This window comes from Canis lupus, chromosome 3 (assembly GCF_011100685.1).
Source record: "Canis lupus familiaris isolate Mischka breed German Shepherd chromosome 3, alternate assembly UU_Cfam_GSD_1.0, whole genome shotgun sequence".
NCBI lineage: Eukaryota > Metazoa > Chordata > Mammalia > Carnivora > Canidae > Canis > Canis lupus.
This window is the reverse complement of record NC_049224.1, coordinates 5,256,402-5,282,890: the sequence shown is the minus strand read 5'-3', so window position 1 is coordinate 5,282,890 and position 26,489 is coordinate 5,256,402. Positions and strand designations below refer to the sequence as shown.

At 33.6% G+C, this 26,489-nt stretch overlaps 1 long non-coding RNA gene across 6 annotated transcripts in view; it reads right to left on the bottom strand.

Moving 5' to 3' along the window:
- The window catches only part of LOC102156725, an 87,877-nt gene that overhangs the window by 50,400 nt on the left and 10,988 nt on the right, over positions 1–26,489 (bottom strand). For 5 of the 6 annotated variants that reach the window (XR_005356555.1, XR_005356553.1, XR_005356554.1 and 2 more), the window contains 2 exons: positions 21,116–21,180; positions 20,082–20,134 (listed from right to left, as the gene is read on the bottom strand). This is a non-coding gene — a long non-coding RNA (uncharacterized LOC102156725). Of the gene's footprint in view, positions 1–15,984; positions 17,674–20,081; positions 20,135–21,115; positions 21,181–26,489 lie in introns of those variants that run through there. The other variant, XR_005356556.1, reaches the window with a different exon arrangement.

Genomic DNA, 26,489 nt, shown 5'->3' with positions numbered 1-26,489 from the left:
ATCATATGGAATCTGTTTTTCTCTGACTTATTTTGCTTAGAATTATACTCTACCTCCATCCATGTCATTGGAAATGGAAAGATTTCATTCTTGCTTATGAATAATATTCCAGTATGTGTGTGTGTGCATGTGTGTGTGTGTGTGTGTGTGTAAACACTTCGTTATCTACTCATCCATCAATGAACACTGGGTTGCTTCTATAATTTGGCTATTGTAAATAATGCTACAATAAACATAGAGGAGCACATATCCCTTTGAATTAGTGTTTTTGTATCTTTGGGGTAAATACCCAGTAGTGCAATTACTGGGTTATAGGGTAGTTCTATTTTTTTTTTTTTTTTGAGGAACCTCCATATTGTCTTCCAGAATGGGTGTACCAGTTTGCATTCCCACCAACAGTACAGGAGGGTTCTTTTTTCTCTACATCCTCACCAACATTTGTTTCTATGCTTTTGGTTTTAGCCATTCTGACAATTGTGAGGTGATGGCTCATTGTGGTTTTGATGTGCCCTTCCCTAATGGTGAATGACATTATACATCTTTTCATGTGTCTGTTAGTTATTTGTATGTATTCTTTGGAGAAACGTCTGTACATTTCTTCTGCCCATTTTTTAATGGGATTAATTCATTTTTGGGGTGTTATATGAGTTCTTTATATATTTTGGATACTGACATTTTACCGGATACGTCATTTGCAAATATCTTCTCTCATTCAGTAGATTGCCTTTTAGTTTTGTTGATTGTTTCCTTCACTGTGCAGAAGCTTTTTATTTTGAAGTAGTCCTAGTATTATTTTTGTTTTTATTTCCCTTGCCTTGGTAGGAATATCTAGAAAGAATTTTGCTACAGCTGATGTCGGAGATGTTACTGCCTGTTCTATCTTCTAGGATTTTTATGTTGAAGACATTTTAAATATAATATAGGCAGGTTAAAAGTATAGGAGTATTAAAATTTATATTATGTAAACATCAACCAAAGAAAGCAGGCGTGGCTGTATTAACAAAAGATATCATTGACTTCTTAGCATAGACAATTACCAGAGTCACAGAATAACATGATATAATAAAAGGGTAAATACATCAAGAAGACCTGGCAATATAATTTGTGTATGATAGAGCTGCAAAATGTGTGAAATAAAAACTAATAGAATTGAAAGGAGAATAGACAAAATCACATTTATAATTGGAGATTTTAATACCCTCTCCAGATAACTGACAGAACAACTAGATAGAAAATCAGCAAGAATCAGAACTTAAAACACCCTCAACTGATAGAATCTAACCAACATTTTTAGAATACACAATTCAATGGCAGGACAATACATGATTTTTTTTTAAAGCATTCAGGGAACATATGCCAATGCAGATCATATCCTGGTCATAGAACAAATACTAGAAAATCTAGAAAACTGCAATCAAAAATAGTGTGTTCTTTAAATCCAATAGAGTCATACTAGAATTCAGTAACATGAAGGTAAGTGGAAAACCACCAAATATTTGAAAGCTAAACAACAAACTATTAAATAACCCTTTGGGTAATTTTTGGGTTAAAGACATCTCAATGGAAACTTGTGGGACGTAACTAAGGTAGTGCTGAGAGAAACGTATAGCACTGAATCCATATATTAGAAAAGATGAAACTTCTAAAATGAATAATCTGAGCTCCCACCTCAAGACCTCGAAAAAAAAAAAAAGCAAAAAACCCAATGAAAGGATAAAGACCCAATCAAGAACAGAAATCAATGAGTTTAAAAACAGAAAAACAATAGAGGAGATCAACAAAAGAGCCATTTCTTTGTAAATACTAATAGAATTGGCAAACCTCCATCAACACTGACAAAAAAAGAAATGACAAAAAATACTATATCAGAAATGAACCAGGAGATATCATTGAAGACCCTGTAGGTGTAAAAAAAAATTATTATTTCCAATAATAAAAATTGTAAAGGAATATTGCAAATAATACTATACTAATAGGTTTGACAATATTGATGAGATGAATGTTTCCCAAAGCATAAGCTTTGTAATTAAAAGAATACTTTTATTATATACTGAAGAGTTTTTTGCCAGTCAGATGTTACCTGGATTTGTATGCTGAAGGCATTCATTTTATTTTGAAGCAAATAACATAAAAATTGAAAGCAGAGATAGATACGTGTGCACTTGAAAGTTGTAAGAGTATTAAGGACATGCTTTAGTAAGATCCACAAGAGCATTAAAGTGGCTTCACATCATGAAGGTTCCTGAAATGGATTTCTAGTATAAAAGAATATGCAGGATATTCAGATAGAGTTTATGTCAACTGTACTAAAAAAATTGTGGGAAAGTGTATTCTAGAATACCTGTTGATAGAGTATATAGCTCAAGGACTAGCCCTGAATAGTCTATAGAAGTTATCAGAGCTATTTTTTTTTTGAAATGTACTAATAAAGAACATTTGTTAACATGAAGCACTGCACTGAAGGAGTATGCCATTCAGAATTTACATGTGTGGGTAAAAGAGCTATAATAATGAAAATTATATTACCAAGTAATTTACTATTACTATATATACTAAAATGTTAAATAGATTTTTATGTTTTTGAATTTTTAGGTAGTTTTTTTCTTTAGATACTATGCTATTGTCAGTTTTTCTCATAAATGATAGTTTAAGTGAGCTGGAATTGACCTTGTTATGTTGTGTCAATAATAACTTCCCTCTAGCAATATTTTAACATGAACCCAGTTACCAAGATTGGCTTAGTTACTAGTTCTCTTACACAGTGACTTTGTAAAATATTGTTATTCTTGGAATATTTTTTGTGAATATACTTCAACATCCAACTTCTCTTTATCAAAACAAGTGATACTTAAAATTTTTTTGCATAAAAAAGGCTTCACATTTCCAAATTTCAATGTCTATGGAATTTGTAAAGCAAATCTGAATACCTAGATTAAAAAAAGAAATTTATTTGAAAGATATGAAGGGACATAAATAATACAAGTAATAATGAATAATAAGGCTTAGGAAGTATAAAATATGTCTCTGGTAAGAACCATTCAAGGTTTTCATCAAAACAGTTTTCCTGGAATAAAAGTATATAAATTATTTTCTTTTTGTACTCCATTCTTACTGTAAAATACTAGAAGAAAATGTCCAATTTGTTTATATGTTACAAATTCACTCTTTTACTAAGGAAAAAATGAAAATATTCTGAATTAAAGACTCTCCATAACCTCATACAGTAGAGGTAGAAGTAATTCTAAAAAAAATGATATCTGAGATGGTTTGAACCAAACTAGGGAAGCAGCTGCAAGGCAGCTGAAAATGCAAGAAAATATTTATTAAAGTTATTTCAAAAGACAAAGAAAATAAAATTTAAACATCTAGTCAATTAAGATAACCCTATGTGACTAGGTTAAAACATTCATTTTAGTAATGATGTGTAACAACAAATGGGTATTTTATTTTATTATTTTTTTAAGATTTTATTTATTTATTCATAAAAGACACAGAGACAGAGAGAGAGAGAGAGAGACAGAGACACAGGCAGAGGGAGAAGCAGGCTCCACGCAGGGAACCTGACACAGGACTTGATCCCGGATCTCCAGGATCACACCCTGAGCTAAACCGCTAAGCCACCCAGGCTGCCAACAAATGGGTATTTTAGCTGAACTGTTGTCGCACCAGGAATGAAACACTTAAACATGTCTACATCCCTTGCCTGTAGTCATGTGTTCCTTGGAATCTCTGGTGCATTAGAATGGCCTGATGAGAGTGCAGATGGACAAAGCCAAAGAAGGCAAGATTTTTGTAAAATGTTGTTTCCTAACAAAGGAACAATAATATTGAAAACAGTTACCTTCTGAGGAGAATGCTTAATAAAATACCTTTCCTTGTTTACTGTTATTTCCATTTTAAGGTTTCTGAAATAATACTGCAATGAGAGAAAGTACTTACTTACCTTACTCTTTTAAAGAGTACCAAGGAACCTGATTAGTCAGTACATTTGATATCAATATTTTGTGAGTGTACATTTTGTATGTTAGCTTTCTTCCAGGTGCAATGATGATTGAGACATCTCATCTTTTACAGAAAAACACCCTGGCTATAATATTAGACTTGCCTGTTTGAGAATAATGTCTGCAGTGTCAAACAGTTATTAGCTTTTAAATCTGTTGTCTTTATACAGTGCTCAAGAAAATGTACTTTGATTTTATTGTTAATCCTTACCTTGCTATATATTTTTTGAAGGATTTTATTTACTTATTCATGAGGGATGGGGGTGGGCAGAGACACAGGCAGAGGGAGAAGCAAACTCCCTGCAGGGGCTCGATGTGAGACTCATCATCCTGGGACTCCAGGATCATGCCCTGAGCCAAAAGCAGACACCCCACCGCTGAGCCACCCAGGCGTCCCATTACCTTATTATATTAAGGGCTGTGCTTGTCCACAGTCATGTCTGAGGACATCAAGGAATCAATTATTTACTAGTCAAAACTGGTATCATTTTTAGCATAAGACTAATGGGAAGATTGATGAAAACAAGGAGTTTCACAACTGATTCTATAGTTTTGATTTTATGTAGAATTGTCTTAAAACTTTGAGATATCAAGGATAATCCATGTCAAGGCAAGGCAAACGCTGTAGGCAAAGAGAGTCTTGTAGGCACTGATGATACTGTGAGGAGTATAGAAACTAGTCTTTTCTTATGCATGAGCAGAAGTTGCCCCTTACCCAAATACCTTGTTCTGAGGAATATCCTCCTTGAGCAAAATGATTGAGATTCAAACGCTTTCAATGCTATTGGACCCTCTCTGATGGACTAGGGCAATTTCAGTAAGGCTTATTATTACAGTTTCCCAAGCCCCCTAGCCTACCTATAGCTTTCATCTCCCAGAACCTCATCTTAAGGTAAGAGACAATCAGAATTGATGATCTAGACTCAAAATCTAGAATGAAATATTTGGGGGGGATGCATGATTCTGACTTGTCTTTGACTTAAGCTATATATTCCTCATGACCAGCCATCCTGAGCCGTAGGCGTGATGAACAGCTGAGTGTGTCAGCATGAACTAAGTAGCTAATATAAGAAATGTCAGTAGCCCATGGTTCTGGTGATGCAGTGCCATGTTATTCAAAGTGTGGCCCATATCCTAGAAACTCAAACTCTTAGATGAGTTACTAAATCATATTCTGCATTTTAGAGTTTTCTCCTGCTGAATTGTATACATAGTACAGATTTGAGAAGTTTTAGCTGAAAGTAAATATGAGAAGACTTCCTCTTTCCATAACTCCTTCCCTTTAAAACCTTTAGTAGAATCATTGAAGTAGTAGATATGATAGCATCAAAACCCGAGGGGCCACTTGTGACCAACAGTTATAGCAAGTGGAAGCAGAAGGAAAATCAAGTTTTCACTCCAAGAAACAAAAAAGGGACATAACTGGCAACTTTGTGTTGAGTAAACTTCTAATATTTTATGGAGATTAAGGTGAGGAAGAAGACCCCAAGACCCAGTGGTGTATGGCTGCCATCTAATGTTATTTATTGTCTGAAAACTTCCCCTTTATACATCTAATTCCATTCCCTCTGTGGTTTCAAACTCAGACTCTACCATATGTTTGATATTTCTAATTGGTTATTTAATACCACTTAAATTTAGTCAAAATTAATATACTTAAACAGAATCCTCAGTTCTCTACCTCTGTTTTCTCCCACCTGGATAAAGGGGGCCATCATCATAGGTTATTTTAAGCCAAAATATGAAGAGACATGTGACTCCTCTCCTTCCCTTATGCCCTTCATCCTGCCCACAGCAAGTCCTAAAAGGCCCTACCTTGGCATAAATGCTGAATTCCGACTGCTTTCACTATTTTCATTCTGACCTGGTGGAAGCAATCATAGACTGTGATAGCCTTCTTAATATTCTTGCTGTATTCGTTTTCTGGTCTCTTGAGTCAGTTTTTTCACAAAGCAGTCAATATGGTCATCCTGATACTTAGATAGGTTAGATCGCTTTCTGTTCAAAACTTCCAGTGGCTCCCATCACAATCAGAATAAACAGTCTCCCCCTCAATCATAGCCCATACCTACACCCACAATAGACTTCTTTCTAATCCTCAATTTCACAAGGGTTTTCCTTGCATCAGAATGTTTGTATTTACCATTTCACTTTCCTGAAATATTTTATACTATATACATTGATGCTGCATGGAGGCCTGCCTTGATTATTCTGTCTAAAAGTGACTCTTATTTTGTATTCTGTCTTCCTGTTTTATTTATCTGATATTATGTAATTTGTGTTTCATATTTTTCCCCATTGAAATATAAGCTCCATAAAAGGCAAGAACACGATCTTTCTTATAAATGGTATATTCCATCCTTGAACACAGATACAATTAATAAGCCCTTACTAAATATTTTCTGGGAGGAAATTTGAAGAGAAGTACAAGTGGGTCTTTGATTTTATTATAGGCTGAGCCATTCAACTAGTTAAGCTGTCTCTTAAACTAAATGTGGAAAGAGTGGCAGGAAGAAAAAGGAGAGAGTCAAATAATTTACAATGTTCCTCTTATGAAAAAAATGAAAAACAAAATAGCCACTAAAACTTGATATATACTTCATTGATTGATTACTTGATTGATTAATTAACAAAGTATCTACTGTTTGCCAAAAATCCAACCAGAACCATTAAGACAAATGGGAAAGGGAAACAAGTCGTGTAAATTACAGGTCCTCATAGAACAAATTCTATTCTGATCTAATAAAATTTCAACAAAGCTATACAGCAAAGAATGGTATCTAGTAAAGTCCATCAAAGTCCTAATTTTGATGTTTGCATATTTTTTTAAAGATTTTATTTATTTATGATAGTCACAGAGAGAGAGAGAGAGAGAGAGAGAGAGGCAGAGACACAGGCAGAGGGAGAAGCAGGCTCCATGCACCGGGAGCCTGACGTGGGATTCGATCCCGCGTCTCCAGGATCGCGCCCTGGGCCAAAGGCAGGCGCCAAACCGCTGCGCCACCCAGGGATCCCGATGTTTGCATATTTCTATTCTTTGTTGTTTGCCCCCCACCCAAAATTTGTATGATCAAGAATTTCTTTTTTTTTTTTTTAAGATTTTATTTATTTATTCATGAGAGACAGGGAGAGAGGCAGAGACACAGGCAGAGGGAGAGGCAGGCTCCCCAGGTGTCCCAGGTGGGACTCGATCCCAGGACCCCAGGATCATGCCCTGGGCTGAAGGCAGGCGCTAAACTGCTGAGCCACCCAGGTGTCCCAAGAATTTCTTATTCTAACTCAAACCTATACTGAGTAATAATGGCTGTGTACCATTTATTTCCAACTCCGAGATTACAAGATGCTTAGTTCTCATGATGGCTCACCAATTTATCTGAACTGCAATCATTCACAGCCTGACTAGGAAGAAAAAAACAAAAGCCAAAACAAAACCTGACCAGGAATTTTCCATAACTTTTTTCACCTGATCACCTTTTAAAGATGATTGAATTTATAGGATGATTCAAAATTCTAAAGTAGCACAGAGTTGGGGTTTACAAAGACATTTTCAATGAGAAATTCTCTCTCTCTCCTCTATTTCTCCCTCCCTTAACACAACAATGGTCCTCCTGTTATTGGCCTTGCTAAACTTTTTTTCTTTCTTTCTTTCTTTCTTTCTTTCTTTCTTTCTTTCTTTCTTTCTTTCTTTCTTTCTTTTTTCTTTTCTTTTCTTTCTTTTCTTTCTTTTCTTTTCTTTTCTTTCTTTTCTTTCTTTTCTTTTCTTTTCTTTTCTTTTCTTTTCTTTTCTTTTCTTTTCTTTTCTTTTCTTTTCTTCTTTTCTTTTCTTTTCTTTCTTCTTTCTTCTTAAAGCTTTTACTTATTCATGAGAGATACACAGAAGATACACAGAGAGAAAGAGAGACGCAGAGGGAGAAGCAGGCTCCATGCAGGGAGCCCATGTGGGACTCTATCCCGGGTCTCCAGGATCCGGTCCTGGGCTGAAGGCGGCGCTAAACCACCCAGGCTGCCCACTAAACTTTTTCATGGTGACTCAACACTTTGCTTAACACTCTCCATATAAGTTCATGATATTCGATCTAAACTACCGATAGCTCTTAAAATTACATGAAAAACATGTTGCACTGCAGTTTTTTGTTGTAACTTTGAAAAGGGGTTCCAGTCTGTTTAAGCTTGTTACCTATAGTACCTAACTTAAAAGTGTGGAATATATTCGGGTGATTGACTTCTTTGTCATCTAATTATATACTCATCGAGCTCACTCTAAAGTCATTAATATGGGTGTTTTTATGAGTTTTATGCTTGCCTTCACCTTCAAAGTTACCTCTCCAGCATTGCCTATCACTGTATAGAAAACCTACAGTCACCACAAATTTTCTATTAGAAAGTTTTAAGCATACCTCACTGCATATGCTAACAATAAGCAATCATGTTTAAATTGTATGACCTCTAGGTACAAATTATAAGATAAAATAATAAAAATTGAAGTGCCAATTTCATTTCAATACTTAAAAAGTACTCCCCCAAATATATCTTGTGCAGAATTGCTGGCATTCTTTCTGTTTTGGTAACTTATGAAATGTGTTAGCTTACGTATTTAGGGAGTTGTAAGCTAGCTGAAGGCCAAAAAGCTTGTCTACCCAATCAAATAACAGAAAAATATCGCTTGTTTTTTAGTGGTTTGAGCACATATACTACAAAAAAAAAAAAAAATGAGATTGTAGGAGTGAGTGCTTTCCTCTGTATGAGGTTTCTGTCTTGCTGTGGATTTTCCATTTCTTCATACAGTTAGGTGAGTTCTCCTGTGCTTCAGGGGTTAATCAGAAGTGTGAAAAACCATGATGAGAGCTTTTGGAGTTTTGAATGAGTATGCCAGTAGGTATATAAGACTTTAAATCCTTAAAGGATGCAAAAGGATAACATTTGATGGACATTCAGTAGGAAATGACTACGTGTCATGACCTATATACTAGAAATGTAAGAACAGTTTTTTTACATAGATGTTTTGTAGGTTTGTACCAAAACAAATTCAAAGGCCAGGTCCCAACAGGCATCAATATAATTCCAACAATGATTTCCTGAACTTTACTATCTAGCTAAAAAGTCAGTTTAGCTCAGTCAGTTCAAACCTGCCAAGTTAAGTTTTTACTTTCTTTGGAATGATTTCCACACTTCCATTAAGGTTTTTTATTTCCCCCTGTGTAAAAACTAGTGTATGCCTTTAAAATAAAGTAAGTTTTTTTTCATCTGCTTGCTTTTCAGGTACCCTAAGATTGTTCAATAAAATACAATAACCCAACAGGTAAATAATGCCAAAACACCATCTGGGGTGGCACAATCGGCAGGGAAGAGAGGTTTTTCACAAGTCAACTTGAGAATATTACACAAAAGCCAATGATTTTGAAGTAGAATCTCCGTTTCAAGCATCGTTTTCCTAATCAATATAAAATAAAATTTCAAGCCAAAGGTTCATTGCCTGAAGTATTGAGAGCCTAACAGTGTTTTAACCCTTGTCTTAGACTCACTTCTGTCTTCTAGGTCTTAGTTTTTTTCGAAAGCAAAGCTAAGGAAACTCATAAGAGCACTCAAGCATCCTAGGGATACAGGTATACAAGAATGCCACTTAAGGCCTGCCTAACATGAGGTGGTGCTATACTCTTTGACCTCAGATTTGAGATTTACCAATGTTGCATAGATACTTGTAACAGAAGAAAAAATTTTATATTAAAAAAACAGTATGGTTAGGCACAAGCTGAAAAAGAGATAACAGAAATTTTGATTTAGTTAAAAAATGCTTCAATATGAAACATATGGGGGAAGTGGCATGTACCTTACTTGCACATTGATAAAGAGAAACCATACTCCTGTTGTAAAGATAAATAAGCAAAAAAGCCCAAGATAACAAGAAATATAAATAACAGATAAATGGCTGGGGAAAGCTGATAGAACACAAGGTAAAGAACATGAAAAGAACTATGGGGTAAAATGAATAGGGCTAATTATGTATTTGTAGACAGGCACCATTTATGTGTACTTACAGCTGTCTGGGAGATTGATAAAGGTAATCCGAATGATTTATGCTTATGTTTTTTATGTATTTAGTAAAGTTTATATTGCATGTTACAACACATTTTCTTATTAAATATTAATGTGGAGTTGTCTGAATGATAATCTTTTATTATATTCATAATCATTTATTCTTTCTTAAATTATGGAGTAAAATCTTTTTTAAAAGATTATCTTTTGAAGGACTTTGATTCTAGTGAAGCCAGAAATAATTATGTTTCTCAGTAGAGCAGCATTCTTCAACACTGGCTCACAGAAAGCAGTGCAAGTTATAAAAGGACACCTACAAATACAGCCTCTTAGCCATAATTTTCCTTACTAAAATTCACTCACAAAATTTTGACAGTGAATTACATTCCAACATGTTGCTCTAGTTTGGGTAGGTCCATTAATTTCTGTCCACTTATTATTGTAATTTAAAAACCATTTCCCCAAAAGATTTTAAGAGAATATTAAATCAATAAATGTCAACACCTCATATAATATGGAGATGATTTATTTCTTTACTTCATCTAAACAGATAATTGCTTAGAATCTAATGGGGACAAACCGGAATTCAAGGTAACCAGATCAGTCAATTATAATATTGTGTATAGTTCAAAAAGTAAAAGAACCAGAGGGATTTATATATTGTTGAATCTTAGTATTTTACGGTTTTTGTTTGTTATTCTTAATACAGCTTTACAGAAACACCTAATACCTTATTATAAAACAAACCAACTCCTCAAAGCAAAAGCTGGAGAAAAAATAAACAGACTTTATTATGACTAACAATATATCTCTTTAAGTATAAACTTGATAAGCAAATCAATTAATCAACTTTTTTATATTGCAAAGAATATTCTATATTAATAGATAAATGCTTGACCATACATATCTCTTTATTGCCTAAGGGAAAAAACAAAAGTGAAAACTCCTTTGACATCTAGTTCTAGACCTTTATTTATTTATTTTTTTCAAATCAATCAATAAGGACACTAAGGCATAGAAAATTAAAGTTTCTCATCAGAAGTTATACAGAAACCTTTTACTTCTAGGTCCAGTAGAATGTATTGAGTATTTGTAGTGCTAATTATGTAAGGGCTCTTATATAATATACACATGTGCCAGATTTGGCTCATAATGTATATAGAGTAAAACCATTGAGAGTACATAGTAACATGATTATTTATTTAGATTGATAGGTGAGGCATCACAAATGCTAAATGTGAGGTTCTTTTCAGTACAAATCATAACTTCATCTGCTTAGCACTCAAAGAGAAGTAAGCTTTCAATTACTATTGTGAGTTTTTACCAGATACACATTTTAAGCTTTTATCAAATATTTATGCTTGCAAATTAACACAGCAAGGGCCACACTATGCCCTTTTAAAGATCTTTTGAAATGAGAAAATAATGATGATGCTCTTGATGAGTTAACCTTCATTTATTCACCCAGATTTTACACTTTATAGGTAATTCTGAGTTTTTTTGTTGCTTTGTTTGGATTGTTGTGTTTTTTTTTTTTTAATTCTCTAAGTTTTCATTTAGCAGATAGTTGAAGTAAATAATTAAGTAACTTGAAGACAGAATTAGGAATTTATAAAACTTCTTGGCTAGAGTCCTCTAATTCAATAGGTCCTGAAACAACCTGGATGGCTTCTCATATGCCCATGAATTTAATGATTTCCTTCATTTTTTTTATAATACCTTCATCTTTCAATGACTGTTCTAAGTTTTTGTTTTTGTTTTTGTTTTTGTTTTTTTGTTTGTTTGTTTGTTTTGTTGTTGTTGTTTAATCAGTTTCCTTGAAGGCCAGTCTTTCTGGGCTATTTTCATTAAGCATTATTCATAACCCAAATCATGTTTGCTAAATCTTCGCGCAGCAAAGGGCAGAGCAGTATGTCTGTAAATCATGTGCCTCCATCCCTACATATGGGATATCTTGCCAACATCGTGATGATCAGACACACAGGCTTCCCTGGACCTCTTTAGCAAGACTATGCATATCCTTTTCCTTTAAGTGGTCATAAGACCTTCTGAGACAAGTTCATTTTCCCCTCAGGCAATAACCTTTCATCCTTTAGGGCTCTGGAAGTTGAGATCTCATTTCTTGTACTCACATGACATCAATCTTTGAAGCTTTATTTCCCTACTAAAAAAGAAGGGAGGAAAGAAAAATAGGAAGAGGGGAAGAAAAGAGAAAGAGGGAAAATTAGGGAGAGGTCACATTTACATCCATCTCCCTTTGTGGGGGGAAAAACTTGAAGTTTATTTATTTAAGAAAAAACTTCATCTAAAATCTCTCCCAGATGATCTTATGTAAATGAATTATAATCTCTTATTTGGTATAAACCTGTCATCAAAAGGTCTAATTTCTAGCTTTGGAAATATCCTGAGAATTTTTAGACCACAAGTTCTTGAGCCATTATAATAAAAACCCTGTAGTGATTTTTGTTCTTTTAAGATGGAAGTTATTTAAATGAACAGCCCAGATATACAACAGTGATGTGCAACTCTGAAATAAGTTTGCTTCCAAATTAGCAATAATTTTGCTATTCATATTAAAAGTGAATGTAGCTATATAAAAACATTTCCATTGAAAGAAAGTTTAAAAGAACAGGTGAAGGTTAAGGCAATGATTGTGACTCAAAATAGCCAGTAATACAAAAATGATTATCTTTTTTTTTTATTTTTCCCAAGGTTTATTGAGATATAATTGGCACAAACAATTGTATAATTTTAAAGAGTACTGTACGATGATTTGATTTAAATATATTGTGAAGTGGATACCACAAGAAGTTTAGTTAACAACCATCATCTTATAGATATAAAAAAATAATTTTTTTTCCTTTTGAAAAGAACCCTTAGGATTTACTCTCTTAACAACTTTCAAAGATACCGTAGAGCAGTGTTAATTGTTACCATCATGTTGTACATTACATCTTTAGCATTTATTTATCTTTCAGCTGGAAGTTTGTACCTTTTGACCACCTTCCTCCAATTCTACCTACCGCCACCTACTGCATCTGGTAACCACAAATCTGTTCTTTTTCTTTTGTTTTAAAGAATTTGTTTATTTGACAGAAAAAGAGAGGGAGAGAGAGCACAAGCAGGGGGAAGTGGCAGGCAGAGGAAGAGGGAGCCAGATGCTGAGCTCAATCCCAGGACCTTGGGATCAGTATCTGAGCCGAAGGTAGACGTTTAACTGACTGAGCCACCCAGGTGCCTCTTTGATCTCTTTTTCTGAGTTTGGTGTTTTGTTTCATTTCATTCCTTTTTAGTTGTTTTGTTTTGTTTTGTTTTTTGCTTTTAGATCCCACGTATAAGTGAGATTATAAAGTAGGTATCTCTCTTTGTGTGTTCTACTCCACTTAGTCTAATGTGCTTAAGGCCCATTCCTGCCACAGATTTCAGATTTCTATTTTTTTTTTATGGCGGTATAATGTCCATTGTATATCCATGTATATCTCACAATCTCTTTACCCATTATGCATGGATGGACACTTAACTTGTTTTCATGCCTGGCTATTGTAAATAATGCTGCTGTCAACATAGAGGTTGTGGATATCTCTTCAACATAGTGTTTTTGTTTCCTTTGGACATATTTTCAGAAGTGAAATTGCTGGATTATATGGTAATTCCATTTTTAATTTTTTAATGAAACTCCATTCTGTTTTTATAGTGGCTGCAGCAGTTTACTGTCTCACCAACAGCACACAAAATTTCCCTTTTCTTTTTTTTTTTTTTTAAAGATTTTATTTATGTATTTGAGAGGGAGAGAGAAAGAGAGCTTGAGGAGGAGGATGGGCAGAGGGACAAGTCAGACTTCCTCCTGAGGGTGGATTCCTGAGATGAGGTGGGGCTCCATTCTAGGACCCTGAGATCAGGACCTGAGCCTAAGGCAGACACTTAACTGACTGAACCACCCAGGCATCCCCAAAGTTTCCCTTTTCTCTACGTCCTTACCAGCATTTGTCTTTTTGATAATGGCTATGCTAACAGGCCTCAGGTAATATCTTGTTTTGAGTTTGATTTGTATTTTCCTAATGATTAATGATACTGAGCATCTTTCCATGTATCTCTTGGCCATTTGTATCTTTCTTGGAGAAATGTCTATTAAGTCCCTTGCTCACTTTTTTTATTTTATTTTATTTTAAAGGTTTTATTTATTTATTCATGACAGACACAGAGAGAGACAGAGACACAGGCAGAGGGAGAAGAGGCTCCATGCAGGGAGCCTGATGTGGGACTCTGATCCCAGGTTTCCAGGATCACACCCTGGGCTGAAGGCGGCACTGAGCCACTGAGCCACTCAGGCTGCGCCCTTGCTCATTTTTAATTGGATTATTTGGTTTTTTGCAGTTGAATTATAGGAGTTCTTTATATGTTTGAGATATTAACCCCTTATCAGATGTATGATTTGCAAATATTTTTCCAATTCTGTATGTTGTCTTTCATTTTGTTGATCATTTCTTTTGCTGTGCAAAAGCTTTTTAGTTTGATATAGTCCCACTTGTTTATTTTTACTCTTGTTGCTTGTGCTCTAAGTCTTATATGCATTATTCAACTTTATTTAGATTTCATATGCATTATTTCAACTTTATTTCAAGTTAATTTTTGTGAATGATGTAAGATAGGAGTCTAGTTTCATTCTTTAACACGAGTGTCCACTTTTCCCAGAAATGCTGATATCTGTCAATACATTTTGATGTATCTAATAAAATGAATAGTTTTGAATTATTATTTAAATTAGAAATGTGTATACAAAAGAGCATTAATTCCACATTTGCTCAGAAATTGTTTGGTGTATTTTATATTTAACTTACATGTATATGGCACATGCGAAAACTAATTTTTTGTATGATTGGGGGAAAAAAGGAAGCAGACTCCATGAATCTTCAAGTCGAAAAGCTGGCAAATAGCAGAGCCCCTTTTATATAGATCTCTCTGGACCTACAGGATTTGCTACTATGTATGTCAAGCTATTCCAGTCATTAATCAGATGGGACACTCATGACCTAGTTTTAGTGGGAGGGCAGAAGAGGAATATGAGGAGTCAAATTGGTCCCATTGTCAATGAATCTAATCTCTCCATTTAAATAAAATTTTGGGTTCTTTGAGTGACTATCCAGTGTGTACTGCTTTGGTATGATTTAACAAATTTTAGAGGCTGTCTTGTAAATTCAGCTCTCCAAATGGCATGATTTATATACACTTGCTATTTTACACCCTGACTGTTGAATTTAGAAATGCTTTCTTTTTGGCTTATTCATTCATTATTCATTCTCTATTGAACATTTGAACCCTCAAAGTTCATAAGCAATTAACAAGCTATGCCCTGGGGGTTCATGTAATCAATAATATACATTTTTTGTCACTAGAGGTTCCTTTTCTATGACAAAAATTGATATTTTATCATTGGTTTAAAATATTAAAGACAGACCAAAAATAATAAAGAAATGATTATTAATATTTTTATTGTAGTGATTACGTTGATAAGACAATATAACTTAGCAGCATTACATATTTTACTTCATTTAATGAGATGTATTTATCCATTTAATAAATAACTGATGTGAAGTCTGTAGCAAAGAATCTGACCCAAAGCAAATATTCAATGTATGGTTATAATTACAATTCTTAATATCAAGTACCATTATTATTGTTCCTATTTGAGAGCAGAGGGAGTTTCTATGATGAAGATGTTGGAAACAAGCAGATGATAGAGGCAGGATTCAAATCTGTGTCTATCTGAATAAAAATGATCATGTGTTGGCTTTTATGGTGAGCATACTAATTACCTGTGGACACGGTGTATGGATTATATGATTCACAGCCTCAATGGAGTTTGGAATTCTCTTCTGTTTCCTACTGATTTTCTTATTTCTGTCTAGTAACATAGTGAGGACATCTTAAGGGCTTTGTCAACATTTAGACATTTAAGAGTTCTTTTTTTTTTTTTTTTTCATTTAAGAGTTCTAAGAAGAAGGAAAGCACATACCTAGATGTGGAATGAAACAAGACTGAGAATGAAGTTTCATATACTCTGTTTATGAACTGAGTCCTAGAGACTGATGTAAATTCGATCCAAGACAGAATGAACTTTAAAATAAAGGGTCATTATTTGATTTTTTTTAAAGTGAGGACATGGTCTGGTCATCTCATTTCTAAGTCTCTCTGTGCATTCTTGATTACTCAATTGCTTGATCTAGGCCCATGGCCATATAAAGGAGAGAAATAATCAAATCTGCTGCTAGAATCTAAAACTATGTTCTCAAATATGATAGCCATTGGGCACATGTGGCAATTGTACACTTGAAATGTGGTGGCTAGTTCAAATTAGGATGGGCTATAACTGTTAAATATAAACAGATTTGGGAGCTTTTGTATGATGAAAAGAATGATCTCTACATTGATTATGAGTTGAAATAATATTTATACATTAGGTTAAATAAAATACAATATTAAAATTTATTTCACTGTTTTAACTTTTGTTAATGTGGTTACTAGAAAGTTTAGAATTACGAATGTGGCATCAATAATACTTCTCTTGGACACACTGATCTAGAATGCCAAGAGGAGTTTTTACCATCTTGTAAAGAGTTAATAGGTAGGAAAATGGGAAGCCACACTAGTAAAGTATTAAACATGGAGAACCAGACAACACCACATAGAGATGAGGAACCATTTCACTAAAATGTGGAAGATGGGTCCTTCCAGAACCAGGAGGCATCAATGGGAACACAATTTTTCCTGTGGTAACTCACTAGCCTGGAGTGGCCCCTGAAATAACAGTGCTTTCATAATATAGGAATTTCAAAATTTCATAGGTAAATATATAATACATAAAAATGGTATTTTTACTTTTTATAAATTATCCCTACTAATATTATTATATAACTCATTACTCCCTGAGAAAAGTATGACAGAAAAGATATAGTGACAAAAGGAGAATGCATATGTAAATGATAATATATCATTCCTAGTCAGCTTTTAATGAAATAAATGGCCATATTTTGAGATAAATCACCCCACCCCAGACACTGGTACTTACAAAAAGTGTTTGTGAACACTACCAGCAGGAAAACTGGGATTGTAAAATCACTGAGACCACTAGATCCCATCAAGACTGCTATCATTTACTGAAAACTCCAGATGGAAATTTAAGGAGGAAAGAGGAGAGGAGAGGAGTCCAATTAAGACAGCTCAGGATTAATTTTCTTTAAGAAGTATAGTTGCTCAGCTGCTTGACATTAAGTTCTTTCTATAACAAAGCCACATCTGTCACTACTTATCTTCTCCATGAGCAAGGCAGGTATCAGGCTGCAAAATTTTCCGAGTAAAAAATTTTTCCTTTGCTTTCTTTTTCTCCATAAATTATTTCCTATACTGTCTTCTTATTTCCTCTGTTTCCCATTTATAACCAAAAAAAAAAATATTGTGGTTCTTTTATGTTGAAGTATCTTTGGTGGCTCTTTCTCTCACATGAAGAATTGCTGAAGTAGAGAAACACTTCATGGTGTAGGGAAAATTGTATTTTTAAATCTGTTCAGCTTGTGTTCATAGTCTTGCACATGGTTATTCATGGTTCCTTTACATGTGGTTTATAAGAAATTTCTCTGTATTTCTAGACAAAGCAAGTTAGTAAGCTTGATACTGGTATGGTTAATATAATCACCAAACCATTTAGTTTGTATTGCAAACAGCAGTTAAAGTCATGTTTAGACCTAGCCAGAAGTCAAAGCCTTTTGTAAATAGATATAGTTCTCTGCTTACCCAGTATTTCCAATATGGACCATCAGGACAAACAATGAGGATGAGAGGTATGTTTTTCTATAATCAGTTTTGAGACAGAAGCCAAATAGTCCATACTTTTCTTACTTGCAGAGATAATTTTATTCAATGTCTAATAAAAAAGTGTGAGGACTACATCTCAGAGACCCTCAAATTCTTTTCAGGAATAGGATATCCTCCCTCAACTAATAGGATTTCCTCCCTCAACTAATATCCTCCCTAAAAGGATGAGAAATGGGACACCTGGGTGGCTCACCAGTTAAGCGTCTGCCTTCAGCCCAGGATGTGATCCTGGGGACCCGGGATCGAGTTCCACGTCAGGCTCCCTGCATGGGTCCTGCTTCTCCCTCTGCTTCTGCCTGTGTCTGCCTCTCTCTCTGTGTCTCTCATGAATGAATGAATGAATGAATGAATGAATGAATAAATAAATAAATAAATAAAGTCAGTCTTAAAAAAAATAAAAGGATGAGAAATATTTGCATGTTTCATAAACAAATCCCAATGGCTATTTATCACCTCCAAAATATGCCTGGCTCTGTACTGTCTTCATTATCTTGGGATTTGGTTCCTGCACTTTATGATATTATTAAATAGTGTTCTTTCTCCTCAAAGTGCTCTCTCAGTTTGTAGTTGTGTATTAATTAGGAGAATTGTTTGATTATTATGTCTCTTCCTCTTTTGACCGTAATATCATAAAAACAGGAATCATGTCTGTTTTCACAGTTGTTTATACCTTTAGTTCCTAACACAGTGCCTAGTTCATTATGTAAAAGTAACTATTATTTGAGGAGCAAAAGAACATTTATACTTTGCCTGAATACTACTTTGCATGAAGTTGACATAGGTTCGTCCTTAATTCCTTTTTTCTTTTTTTTCGTCCTTAATTCCTAAAAGCTTATTACAGGGCAAGATAAACCAAACTTTAGGACTAAGGAAAATAGAAAATATAAAGAGCACCTTAGCACTGCTAATTAGGATCCAGTGCTCAACAGGTCTCATTGATGAAAACAATGCTCAATCCCAGTGAAACGTCAGGTATCTCATCACCTTACACACCTAAGACAAACATAAGTCTTGGAATGAGGAGGACTTGTGTCTTCCCTAAATTTTCTGCCACAGGATATTTTAGTTATTCTCATCAGGAAGGAACTTCATTAGCACTCAGGAATAAGAATGTATGTAATCATAATGGTCAACAGCAAATCCAAAGTCTAGCTTAGGTTGTATTAAAAACAAAATTAAACCTTACTATGTACGAAATCTCTTACCACAAATCAGATCAAGCTTCAAGATTTACCTATCAATTTTCAGAAATTATAAAATGTGAAGAAATATGTAAAATGTTAGGCTGGTATCAGAAAAATCCAGGCTTTGGGAAATTCTTTGAATCAAGTGACTCAGTTTTTTTCAACCAATAAATTACAAGAGAAAAAGAAATAGTATGGAAATATATAATTAAATATTAATTATTTGAAATAAGTATTAAAAGAGACCTAAGGAACATATTGATCTCACTTGGATCCAAGTTAAATTATTTTGTTTAATCTGGGTGTTTGATGATATTAAGAAAATATTAATTTTCATATTTGATAATATATTGTGATTGTTTTTATGTATTTTATTTTTTATTTTTATTTTTTTGAGAGACAGAGAGAGAGAGAGCACACCCACACATGTTAAAGAGGTAAGGAGTAGAGGGAGAGAATCTTAGACTCTGCCCACTGAACACAGAGCCTGAGAGTGGGAGAAGCTCCTTCACGAACCTACCTGAGATCATGACCTGAGCTGAAATCAAGAGGTTGACACTCAGCCAACTGAGCCACCTAGGTGCCTCTGTGGTTGTGTTTTTAAAAGTCCCTCTCTTTCTTTCTTTCTTTCTTTCTTTCTTTCTTTCTTTCTTTCTTTCTTTCTTTCTTTCTTTCTTTCTTTCTTTCTTTCTCTTTCCTCTTCCTCTTTCTTCCTTTCTATCTTTCCTTCTTTCTTTTTATCTATTCAGTTGAAATTTTTAAAAAATCCGATTCATTAAGTTCATTGACTTAAACCTAAAAATTAAATATATCAAAAAATACATAAATAAACATACAAAATCAACATGTCCACTCTATTTAATACCATACCAAGCAAAGTCAGTTTTCAATACTTTTTCTTAAAGTATATCAGAGTATCAGATTTACTCATTTTACCTGCAACACTATGGTGTTTTACTTTCCTGCCAGTACATTTCAGGATAAAAAGACATACCTTTCATTTCCCAATTGCAAATGATTTCCAGACAAGATGTAACTGATTGTGAGCTTGTAGTTAGGAAGGAAAAAAGAAAAAGAAGAAGAATAAAAAAAGAAACAAAGAATTTACTAACTTTTTAATGGGAATCTTTTGCTAATAGTACCCCAATTTTCACCAGGAATAATAAGTTAATAGTTTATTATTTGGGATAATTTATTTAAAACCACATTTAAAAAATATTTTTAATGTATTTATTCATGAGGAACACAGAGAGGCACAGACTTAGGCAGAGGGAGAGGCAGGCTCCCCACAAAGAGCCTGATGTGGGACTTGATCCTAGAGCACAGGATCAGGCCCTGAGCTGAAGGCTGACGCTCACCGCTGAACCATTTAGACATCCCAAAGCCATATTTTTTGTGTCCTAAACATATTTTGAAATTTTAGAATTTTATGAGGCAAATTTGGTTAGATTTCTAAAAATTTTTTAATTTTTAAAATTTAAATTTTAAATATTTAAAAGTAATTTTTTAAAATATATTAACTTTTTTATACTGGCATTAAGAAACATGATCTATAAAAATAACAATTACAGAGGTGCCTGGGTGGTTCAGTCAGTTGAGCATCTGACTCTATTTCAGCTCAGGTCATGATCTCAGGGTCATAAGATGAAGCCCTGCATCAGGCTCTGTGCTCAGTGGGAAGTCTGCTTCTCTCCTCTCCCTCTTCCTCTGCCCCTCTCCTAGCATGCATGCATGGCTCTCTCTCTCTCAAATGAATAATTAAATCTAAAAATAAGATTGAGATATATATTATTCTTTTTCAAGAGATGGAAATCTAATTAGTGAAAATAACAATATTGAAAGTTATAACAGATTCAAGACTTTTTAAAATTGCTTTTTGTATTGCAGAATGTTCTTTGTTAATAGAAACCTGCAACCTATCCAGTGGTATATATAAATGTTTCTTTGTAAGGGCATAGTTGATGGAAATTGAAGTAAATTATCATTAGTAACAATATTACATACTGTGGAAGAAAATGAACTTCTTACCCAATCATACTTCTCTAGTAGTAGCTGGTAGATAATTTTTTTTTAAATGTTGTCTTTCCATGAGCCTAGGTGTAACAGAATGAGAAGAGCAAGCATTGTGATCCTTTGATTTGTATCAAAGCAAACATTTTAAACTATTATCTTTTCTGTCTTCTTTTGACAATTTTTTTCCATGGAAATTCATCTTTTTCTAAAATCAATAATTTCACTTGGCTTTTATATATTGATATTAAAAGTGTTAAAATAAAACTTACAACTAAACTCAAGCCTTTTCTTATTACATTTTTAAATCACAATGATTGTAGTGATGATGCTTCAAAGTGTGTTCCTAAGGCGAGTTGATGACTTTTATATCACGTTTTTCCAGTTCCAAAAGAAATATTAATAATCAAAGCCTTACAGGTCATTTTGTTACAAAGATAAAAACATCATGGAAAGCAAGTCAAAAGGAACATGTTCCTTATACTAAATAACTTACAAGTCCATTAAGTCAGAAACCCAGGTTGCTGGCTTCATAGTTAGCCAGTGTTCAGTGAAGAGTGGTGGTACCAACTAGCAACAGAATTGCAGAGCTGTTGAATAAAGAGACTTTCTGAACCTTATAACTTGAGAAACATACACCTTACCTCAGAAGCAACATTGGACATAACAGAGTCCCTAAAACCCTATCAACTCTCATATGATACAACCAAAAGTCATATAGATAATAACGGAGCAAAAAATGAAATCCCTGTGGATTTTCAACTTTATAGACTCTTTCTGGAGTTAGTAATACAATTTAATATTAGGCTCTAAGGTAACAATAGAAAATTAGCTTAACTACATTCAAGAAGAGAAAGAAGGCACAGAGAAAAGAACATAGGAACAAAAACTCTAAATGTTACCCTGAAAGAGATACTAGCAGTCAACACTACATGTTTAGAGAGTTATTTTTCTTGATGGTTATTTCTATTATTTTTAGTTAAATGATGTGAGAACTAACAGTATCTTTATAGACATTGTCTTGAAAATCTCGTTTGATCAAAAGGTACAATTTATTAACCTTAAATTGTCTGTCAAGACTTTGAGAATTTCACTGTTTTGGTTAGTAAACTTTTTTTCTGTTTAAAAATTTTTTTGGAGCCTCGGTGTCCAACGAAAGATGAATGGATAAAGAAGATGTGGTTTATGTATACAATGGAATATTACTCAGCTATTAGAAATGACAAATACCCACCATTTGCTTCAACGTGGATGGAACTGGAGGGTATTATGCTGAGTGAAGTAAGTCAGTCGGAGAAGGACAAACATTATATGTTCTCATTCATTTGGGGAATATAAATAATAGTGAAAGGGAAAATAAGGGAAGGGAGAAGAAATGTGTGGGAAATATCAGAAAGGGAGACAGAACGTAAAGACTGCTAACTCTGGGAAACGAACTAGGGGTGGTAGAAGGGGAGGAGGGCGGGGGGTGGGAGTGAATGGGTGACGGGCACTGGGTGTTATTCTGTATGTTAGTAAATTGAACACCAATAAAAAAAATAAAATAAAAAAAAAATTTTTTTTAATGTAGATAAATTTGTAAGTATGTTTATTCAAACAATATAGATGTGGGAGATTATGACTTAAGTCACCAGTAGCTTATAGTAATTTCATATTTGATTAAATTTCACATAAGATTTGTAGTCATGATAACATTGACTTCTATGGATATTAAACACTACAAAACTCTAGTAAATCAAAAAAAAGGCAGAAATTTATATTTTTTTGCCATTATACTACATTAATACCATTTCCTTATTCTCTGCCCTTGAAGAAAATTTAGGGATTTTTTTACTTAGAGAATTTGCCTGTTTGTGTTTTCTTTAAAGGAAATAAAATTGATTTATAACAAATAATAGTGTATATCTAATTAGAAAACATCCACAAAATTGGTTTATAACAAATAATAGTGTATATCTAATTAGAAAACATCCACATAGTATAGGTATGATATAACCTCAATAGGCTCTTGATTTAAAAGCATTAATCATGTGCCTGGCAAAGCAATTGTCCCTAATGTATATTTCAAGACATCTGTGAAAACTCATAAAGGAAATGTGAAGAATAATGTAGCACATGTATTCTTTACATCTCTTTAACTGGTAATTCCACTAGGCAATCTAGTAATTCTATGTGAGATAATGATTAAGTTGTGAATGAGATACTAAATCACCATATAAGAAACAAATGTAATAGATTTTTTCCACTAACAATTTGAAAATCCAATTTTATCTAAATGGCTTATTAATGACCTTTATATTCAAAAGATTTTTGATAAAATATAAAAGTCTATACCAGTGCATTACAACAAGGCTTGCTACAAGGTCAATTTATATTTAGTGTGATTAGAGATTAGAGTTATGATCTATGTGGCTCTGCTATGCAAGGGGAATTCTTGTTTAGATTTGCTATGTTATTAAAATTAAAGTAAATGCAATATATTATAACTTAATTAAATACTTTTTTGAAGTATAATATGGCTATAACAGTTCGATTACTAGCACACCAAAATTTCTCCCTGACATCCCTCCCAGACACCAGTATTTCACCCGAAATTAAATACTGTGATGATTTCTAATTCTTTTTTTTTTTTTAATTTTTTATTCATTTATGATAGTCACAGAGAGAGAGCGAGAGAGAGAGGCAGAGAGAGAAGCAGGCTCCATGCACCGGGAGCCCGACGTGGGATTCGATCCCGGATCTCCAGGATCGCGCCCTGGGCCAAAGGCAGGCGCCAAACCGCTGCGCCACCCAGGGATCCCTGATTTCTAATTCTTTATATTAGTTTTGCCCAGTTTTGAACTTAATGTAAATTTTGCTATATGATACACAGTTCTATTAATACACCACAGATAATTCATTTATTCTAGTGTTGATGAATAACTGCATTCTTTATATATAGTTTTCAGTTATTATGAATGGAACAGTGAGGTCATTCTTACAGGGAATTGCTGAGTCACAGGGATCATATGATCAACTTCCATAGATAACAGCAAATTATTTTCCAAAGAGTTATGCTCGTATATACTTACTATGTCTATATTAATTCTAGCTATTCAGCATTTTTGCCAACAATGATATTGTCAATATGTTGTATTTTCCTTTAATTTAAGGTAATGAACTTGTAATGATATCATATTGTGGTTTTAATTTATATTCCCTTTATATCAATGGCATTGGACTTTTGTTTATGTGTATGTTAGCCATTTGGATATCCTGATCAAATGTTTTCTCATTTGTGTTTTCTTATTTTCTGTTGGTTTATGAGGATACCTTATACATACTAGATGTGAGTCCTTTGTGGTTTACATGTATTACAAATACGCTTCTCCACTCTGGCTTATATTTTTTATGCTCTCAATAACATCTTTCAATGAGCAGAAATTCCAAACCAAGATCTGGGGAACATTCCCCTCTCTAGTTATCTCATTGTCATCCCTACTCCACACACTTGTATGTACAAACACAGGAGAAAACTTTAAAATTTTCCCTTTCTACTATATCAAGCTCAATTGAGAACTGAATATATCCACTAAAAAACATCTCATTGCTTCCATGTAAAGTGACACTCAACTTCAACATTCTTTTCTTCATCTGACAATCTGTGGGACAGGAGTCATCACCAGTGTCATACCTAGCATAGGTGACACCCTGAATAGATTATTATCAAACAATAATCATGAAATGAAATATATAAAAATAAAGGCCAAAAAAGAGAACACAGACAGTAAGGGTTTTATTTTACTAAATGTTGTGTGTGTGTGTGTATGATGTTGTAAAAAAAATTAAAGAATACAAATATGGAAATATTATAGTCAAAATAGAGAATAATGTAGTAGGTTAGTATTTTTTTTTAGTTATTACTGTATCTTTTAAAGAATGGGAATGTATCTTACACATATGTTGGTCTACAGCTGTAATAAATTGTAATCACTTTAAATTTTCGGTTTGCAAGTCTTAATCTGCAGATTTTCCAGTGCCTTTATCAGGATTATCTTAAAATATTTGTGGTCAATTGGCAACATAACCAGATTTGTAATTCTAATTCTGCTCATAGTTAATTGACAAACACTTTTCATTAATTTTAATTCCAAAAAATGTTTTTTTCACATAATGGATATATATCATTTTTAAAATATCAAAAATATAAGGAAAATTTGGCATACACAGATAAAAATCCTGTTTTACAATAAATTCCAGAAAGTGCAATATTACTGTACATTGTTGTTTCTTTAGGATCAATTCTTTTAAAAAATATTATTTTATTTACATGAGAGAGAATAAGAAACCTTAATCAGAATCTCAGGGGAGCCCACAAGGCTTGATTCCATGACCCTGAGATCATGACCTGCACTGAAATCAAGATTCTGTCGCTTAACCACCCAAGTGTCCCAGGATCAATTCTTAAGAACGGATATTTTAAACTCAGATAAAAACCCAGATGACCAACTAAAGTTTTGTTCTATCATTTTATATTTATTTATATTTATATTTATATTTATATCACTAGACTATCATTATTTATTTCTACTCTGTTGTTTAAAGTGAGACATGAACTGTGAGAGATCTCAAATGATTCCGAATCTTTATGAACTCATCTGGAAACAAATGCATGTATTAAGTCCAGCTATAAAACTGAGAATTAAATTCCATGTAGAATACAGTGTTTACTAGAGGATAAGTAACACAAATGTGCTAATTTGAATCTTACATATATACTATTAAAACTCAGTAGTAATTGTAGCGATTGTTTGAACTTAGAACAACACAGAATTTTTTCTGGAAGGAAAATTTTATCATTGACTTAAGGCATGGTGTTAATAAAAAGCAGACAACTTTAGTTGTCAAACTAAACAAGTCAAACTTTATTATTGTGTTTAAATTCTCTACAGACAGTGTACCTCATGGATTGCCTGCACCACAGATGGACTGCCCCATGCCTCATCTTTGACTTGCCTCTACCAGTCACTGTGAGTTTTTTAACTTTAAAAATATTCCAAATGTTAAACTCTTTACTGAATCTCTGATTGATGCCAGTATTTAATGGCAATGCACTATGAGAGGAACATCTCTGTTTGACATGCAAAACATTAAATTCTTCTCTTGAATATCCTATTGACAGCATTAAATAGTATTTAAGTTGCCTCTCAGGGAACAGATGTGTACTATTCAAGTCAGGAAGGCTTATTACAAACTAGAAGCATAGTAGCATTCTCACTTTGTATTTATAAACTTTACTTTGGATTTACAGTTTTCTGATATTTATCATAGTGAGTATCATAAAGTGCTCATTTCCATCACTCTGTCTTCAACAAGGATTCTAGTATTAATAAAATATTTTTTACATTTGCAT